The sequence below is a fragment of the Onychomys torridus genome, chromosome 14 (assembly GCF_903995425.1).
Source record: "Onychomys torridus chromosome 14, mOncTor1.1, whole genome shotgun sequence".
NCBI lineage: Eukaryota > Metazoa > Chordata > Mammalia > Rodentia > Cricetidae > Onychomys > Onychomys torridus.
The window spans coordinates 31,930,728-31,937,671 of NC_050456.1; the positions used below are offsets into that span (position 1 = coordinate 31,930,728).

General features: G+C 39.6%; 1 pseudogene; it reads left to right on the plus strand.

The window, feature by feature from the left end:
• The first annotated feature begins 4,745 nt into the window (after positions 1-4,745).
• Positions 4,746-5,572, plus strand: LOC118595791 (annotated as a pseudogene).
• The last annotated feature ends 1,372 nt before the right edge of the window (positions 5,573-6,944 follow it).

Sequence of the window (6,944 nt, forward strand, 5' to 3'; positions counted from 1 at the left end):
GAATTAGACATCAAAATGCCCAACAGTCCAATTAAGAAGTGGGCTATAGAACTAAACAGAATTTTCAACAGAGGAAGTTCAAATGGCTGAAAGACATTTATGGAACTGCTCAACATCCCTAATTATCCAGAAAATGCAAATCAAAACAAGTCTGAGATACTACCTTACACCTGTCAGTGGCTAGGATCAAAAACACAGAAGACAACTTGTCTTGGAGAGGATGTAGAGCAAGGGGAAATCTCCTCCACTGCTGTTGGGAATGCAAGCTTGTACAGCCACTTTGGAAATCAATATGATGCTTCCTTAGAAAATTGGGAATCCATCTCCCCCAAGATCCAGCTATAACACTCTTGGGCATATACCCAAGGAATGCTCATTCATACCACAAGGGCATTTGCTCAGCTATGTGTCATATCAGCATTGTTTGTAATAGCCAGAACATGGAAACAACCTAGATGCCCTTCAACTGAAGAATGGATAAAGAAAATGTGGTACATATGGAAAATCAATGACATCATGAAGTTTGCAGGCAAATGGATGGATCTAGAAAAAATCATCCTGAGTGAGGTAACCCAGACTCAGAAGGACAAACATGGTATGTACTTACTCATAGAAGGATACTAGATGTAAAACAAAGATGACTAGACTGCTACTCACAACTCCAGTGAGACTACCTAGAAAACGGGACCCTAGGAAAGGCACAGGTATCACCCAATGACAGAGAAATGGATGAGATCTACATGAACAACCTGGATGACAGTGGGAGTAATGAAAGACAAGGTTTGAGGGAAAGAAAGCTTAGGGGAGCAGGCGATCCCAGCTGGATCAAGAACAGAAAGGGAGAACGAGGAATAACAGACCATGATAAATGAAGACCACATGAGAACAGGAATAGGCAGAGTGCTGGAGATGTCCCCAGAAATCCACAGTGATACATCCTCTGTAGACTGCTGGCAATGGTCGAGAGAAAGCCTGATCTGACCTAGTCTGATGATCAGATGGCCAAACACCCTAACAGTTGAGCTGGAACTCTCATCCAATAACTGATGGAAGTGGATGCAGAGATCCTCAGCCAGGCCCCAGGTGGAGCTCCAGGTGTCCAATTGCCGAGAAAGAGGAGGGACTGTAAGAGCGAGAATTGTTGAGACAAAGATTGGATAAAGCACAGGGACAAATAGCCAAACAAATGGAAGCACATGAATTATGAACCAAAGGTTGTGGAGCCCCCAGCTCTATCAGGCCCTCTGGATAAGTGAGACAATTGAATAGCTTGAAGTGTTTTAGTGGCATCCAGGCTGTGGGACCAGGACCTGTCCTTAGTGCATGAGCTGGCTGTTTAGAACCTTGGACTTACACAGGGTCACTTTGCTCAGCCTGCAAGGAGGGGACTGGACTTGCCTGTACTGAATCCACCAGGTTTAAATGAATCCCCAGGGGAGTCTTGGCCATGGTGGAGATGGGAATGGACGGGAGGGCATGGAGGGAAGTTGTGGTTGGGTGCGTGAGGGGGGAGGACAGGGGAACCCATGGCTGATGTGTAAAATTAAAACACAAATATAATAATAATAATAATAATAATAATAATAATAATAATAATAATAATAATAAACAATTATCCACCATGATCAAGTAGGCTTCATCCCAGGGATGCAAGGGTGGTTCAACATACAAAAGTCCGTTAATGTAATACACCATATAAACAAACTCAAAGAAAAAAACCACATGAGCTGCTCAATTTCAAAGGAGCATTTTCAAGTACAATCTGATAGAAAATTTAATTTCTTGAATGCATACTCCCATTTAACAAATTTGTGGCATGAAGATCCTGAGGTGTACAGTATGAATTATTTGTGTTAATTTCAATAATTCATAGACTCTCACACACCTCCTGCAGATAAATAGGTCATACAGGGCAGCATCTCCTCATCTACACTGTGAAAAGAAGACGCTCAGACTTCTGGTTCTGATATTGTACTGCCTACCAGCAATAATTCCATTATTTATGTGTTTTGTTGTTATTGTAATTATGACAAAATTCTGTGTATTTTTGTTTCCATGATTGTTTCAGTTTTCCCTTTCATTTTTGAGAATTTCATTGATAAAATTGGTGAAATATGAACATATCCACACACATTTACCCCCAACATTCATCCACATACATTACTCCTCTCTACCAACTTTATGTCCATGTATTTTTTCCCTTCTGATAGCCTACTAAGTGAAGTTGGTGCTGTCCATACATGCATAAGTCTGAAGCCATTGATTGGAGCATGAAAAATCGACCACTGGCAATATCCTCAATAAAAAATGGTTAGCTCTCTCCCAGCAATTATGCACTACAAACAGCTCCTCAGTGTAGGGTGGTATTAGTAATCACCTACTTTATATATGTTTGGATTTTGGCTGGCTGGATCTTATATACTTGTTGTGAGTTCATGGGTGAGATAGCTATGCCACATAGAAAAGACAGATTCACAAAATTCTACCTTGTCCTCTAACTCTTAGATTCTTCCTATCTCCACTTCTAAGAATTCCATCAGCCTTATTGGTTGTGGCAGTAATATAAATGTTCCATTTAGGTCTAAAGATCACAAATTTGCCACTGGTGACCATAGTTCCACAAGAAGCTGGATCAAAGGAATGGTTTCTTATCTTATTTCTTTTGAAAACTAAGGTTTAAATTTAGCTCTAGAATTTTATACCATTTTGTAAGTTTCATAAATGTATTTCAAAAACAATAGTCTTATGTCTTAGTCATCTTGACCAGCACAATATTATTTTGGATTTCTAGTGCATTTTTTAAATTGAAGATGATATTACAATGATAAATATTTAAATAATCATTACTTTTTTTCAAGACATACTTTCTCTATGTAGTTTTGGTGCCTGGCCTGGCACTCACTCTGTAGCCCAGGCTGGCCTCGAACTCAGAGATCCACCTAGTTCTGCATCATGGTTGCTGGCATTAAAGGCATATGCCATTGCCACCCAGCTATCATTAATATTTTTAATTAAAAAAAAACTAAGAAGAAAAGTTCATCATACCATATGCAGACTCAAATAGCATCAGAACCTTCCCTTTCTGAAATACAAATTTATATAATCATGGATAAATTTTAAAGAATAATATTTTATAATAAAATTTTCTTAATATATCATTTATTTGGAGAATAATGAAGACTCTTCTAAATATTTATGAGACTCTATTTAATTTTGTTATAGTTTAAACATTTTACATTGTATTTGGTTGCAAACAAAGTACTAAATGTATTAGCAAATTAATTATTAGTTATAATTGATTCATATATAAGCCTAATTAACCTAATGTGCTTCCACAGTATGGAAGATTATAATTTTTAAATGAACATTACATATCCCTGTGAGTTTGCCACAATCATGAAACTGTTGCTGCCATATTTGAGAGTCCTAGCTTGTTTCTTCATAGTCCCTTTGATTTTGATATTCTGAGCTTTCTTATATAAATGTCGGGCAAATGTTTCAGAGGCAGTTAAATAGACATGGTCTGTATAGCTTCCTGTTGGCTACATATATTTCCTTCCTTAAAATGTAACAAAATATCTGAAATAACAATCTTATGAGAAGAAAAAGTTCATTTAACTTATAATTTTAAGGATTGTGGTATAGGTTCAAGTAGGACTACTTCTAGATTCTCAGTCTTTTAACTGAGATAGGTGAGATTGCATCTATGACTTTCAACATTTCCGGCAGCTGAAGCTGCTGTAATAATGACAGAAAGAGTAGAAAAACTTAATTTGTGTGTTTAAACAAGAAAAGCTTATTTTCTAAAGATTGGAAGGTTGTAAATGTAGTCCAAGATGACAAGGTCAGTGATCCAGTTTCTCACGAGAGTTCCTCTCATTCCTTGCAGTAAAATATGAGTAAAGTACCAGTAAAATCTGACATCTTGGCAGCACAGAAAGAGTCAAACGAGGAGAGACAGAGATAAGAGACAGGTGACAGACATAAAGAGGAGACACATAGACACAGAAACGGACAGACAGACAGACTGAATACACGGAAGCTTCAGTCCTATAGGCTTCAGTCCTATAACTTCATGTTGAACTCCCAGTGAACTGGCATTCAAACATTGTTCTTACTACACTTAAGGAGAAATCCTGCTATTAAGGCATTCCAAAAGACTAGATTGGACCACAAAACACAATTGGAAAGGCAAACAATGACAGAGAAGGAATGAAACGTTACTCTTAGGGTGACAAATCCAAAAAGAACAGAAGCCTGGAAACCTGAGCTGTTTTCAGAGTATGTGCAGAATTAACCTTTATAGGAAAAAAGTAAGGTCTCAAAGTTGAGAGTTCAGGGCATCTTTGTCTGGTTGTGATCTGCTTGATCACATAGAACCTGTTCCAAGTAGAAAGTCTCTTGTTGCTTCAGAATTAGTTTGTCTTTCCAAATAGTATTTATGTATTCTCTCTGTGTGTTTGTGTATGTGTATCCTGGCATGAGTTTATATCCACTGAACATATACAGGAGTTTGCAAAGACAAAGAACTTCTGAACCTGGAGCTACAGACAGTTATTAGCTGTCACAGAGGTGCAGGGAACTGAGCAGTAAGCACTCTGTTGAATTATCATCCAGCCTCCTTGGGTTTTTCATTCATTCATTCATTCATTCATTCCATTTATTTATTTATTTATTTATTTATTTATTTATTTATTTGTTCGTTTTTCAAGTCAGGGTTTCTCTGTGTAGCTTTTGCTCCTCAGGTGGTCCCTGAGGAGCACCTGGTGCTTTGACTGAGGTTCCCCCTGAACCTTGAAGCTATGAGAGAGAAGATGACAAATAATGTTTGAAACCTTTAATACTTCAGCCATGCACATGGTCATTCAGGTGGTGCTGTCTCTATATGCATCTGGGTGCACTACTGGCATTTTCATGGACTCTAGTGATGGGTTCAAACATACAGTGCCCATCTACAAGGGCTATGGCCTTTCTCACACCATCTTGCATCTGGATTTGATTGGCTGGGACCTGACTCACTACCTCATGAAGATACACATTCGTAGGGACCACAGCTTCATTACCACTGCTGAGAAAGAAATAGTGTGTGACATTAAAGACAAGGTGTGCTATGTTGCCATGGATTTTGAGCAAGAAATTGCTACTATTCCATCCTCATCCTCTTGAACTACCTGATGAGCAGGGAATATCCATTGGCAATTAGTGACTCCAGTGTCCAGAAGCACTCTTCCAGCTCTTCTTCTTGGGCATGGAGTCCTGTGTAATTCATGAAAACACCTTCAACTCCATCATAAAGTGCAGTGTGGACATCTGCAAAGAGCTATATGCCAATATAGTGCTCTCTGTCAGTACCACCCTGTATCCCGGCATTGGTAACAGGATACAGAAGGACACCACAGCCCCAGCTCCCAGCACAATGATGATTAAAACCATTGCTCCCCCTGAACACAAGTACTCAGTATGGATTGACACCTTGATCCTGGTCTCACTGTCCACCTTCCAGCAGATGCAAATCAGCAAAGAGGAGTCTGATGATTCCAGCCTCTCCATTGTCCACCACAAATGCTTCTAGATGGACTGAGCAGGTGGCAGGCATCCACTGCATGAGCTGATTCTGAAGTATCAATTTGTCCTAGCTAATGTACACATTTCATGCTAGCCTCATGAAACTGGAAAAATAAAAACTTTAAAAGAAATTTGTCCGTGAAACTTATATCCAATATCATCACTGGATCATAGGACTTGCAAGTGATTTTTGACCTTGTATTCAAGCTAACTGTTCCCTTGGTATGTGCTTAATACCCTGTGCATATCTTCATTTAGTTCTCACTCATGTCACTTGGAGGCTGGGGAGAGTACACTGTGAGGGAGAAATTCCCAGCCTGGTGATCTATGTGAGCAGCACACAGTGATAACTACAGGGTATTAACCGAGAGCTGACATGCAGGATTTCTTGAGGCTGGCAAGGATTCCTGAATCAGTTACCACTTTCATCTTGCCAGTTTAACAGAATGAGAAATTCAGAGCCTAAGGACCTAGCTTCTCTTCTGGTGTTTTCTCTCCTGACTGCTGTGGGTTGTTACTTGCCTTCATTTGAGAATGTTTGCATTGACATCTGTAAATGTATTCATCTTTTTAATTTTTGTAAGGTCTTTTGCACTCAATTCTTTAAGAAATGACAAATTTTGCTTTTCTTTTGTTCACTGAGAACGTTAGGCCTTAGCAACAAGTCACTGTGTAAGGAAAACTAAAAGTGTTGCAGAAAAACAAAACATAGAACACAAAAAACAAACAATACCAAATTAAATCTAATTAAAGAATAGGGTACAAACCTAAACAGAGAATTCTCAACAGAGGAATCTCAAATGGCTGAGAAACAAATAAATGGCTACATCCTTCACCATCAAGGAAAGGCAAATCAATATAATTTGAGATTTTATCTTATACCCAACAGAATGTCTAAGATCAAAAACACCTGTGACAACTCATGCTGGTGTGGATGTTCTGTAAGGGGAACACACTTCCATTGCTGGAAAGAGCATAAACTCGTACAGCCGATATTGGTGAAATTACTAAGGCCACTCCACGTAGTTAAAAGGGAGGTTTATTTTGTGGGGTAACTTACAAATGAAGGGGTAGGTTGCAGGGTCTGGCAAAGGTATAGGGCAGTCCGGTGGTGTTCTCTGGAGAACTCTGCTCGGTCTCTTCCTGCGTCCCGAGTCCTGGAACCAAGCGAGCCACCTCCTCCTGCTCCTCGGTCTTCAGCTCCCTCCTCTGCCCCGCCTTGTGGGCGTGATCATTACTGAAGCCTCAATGGAGGTTGGAACTTCCAGGCCAATGCTGGGATGGCTATCCACTACACAGCCACTACGAAAATGGCAGTTCCTCAGGATAATGGAGATCAATATACCTCAAGACCCAACTATACCACTCTTGGGCATATA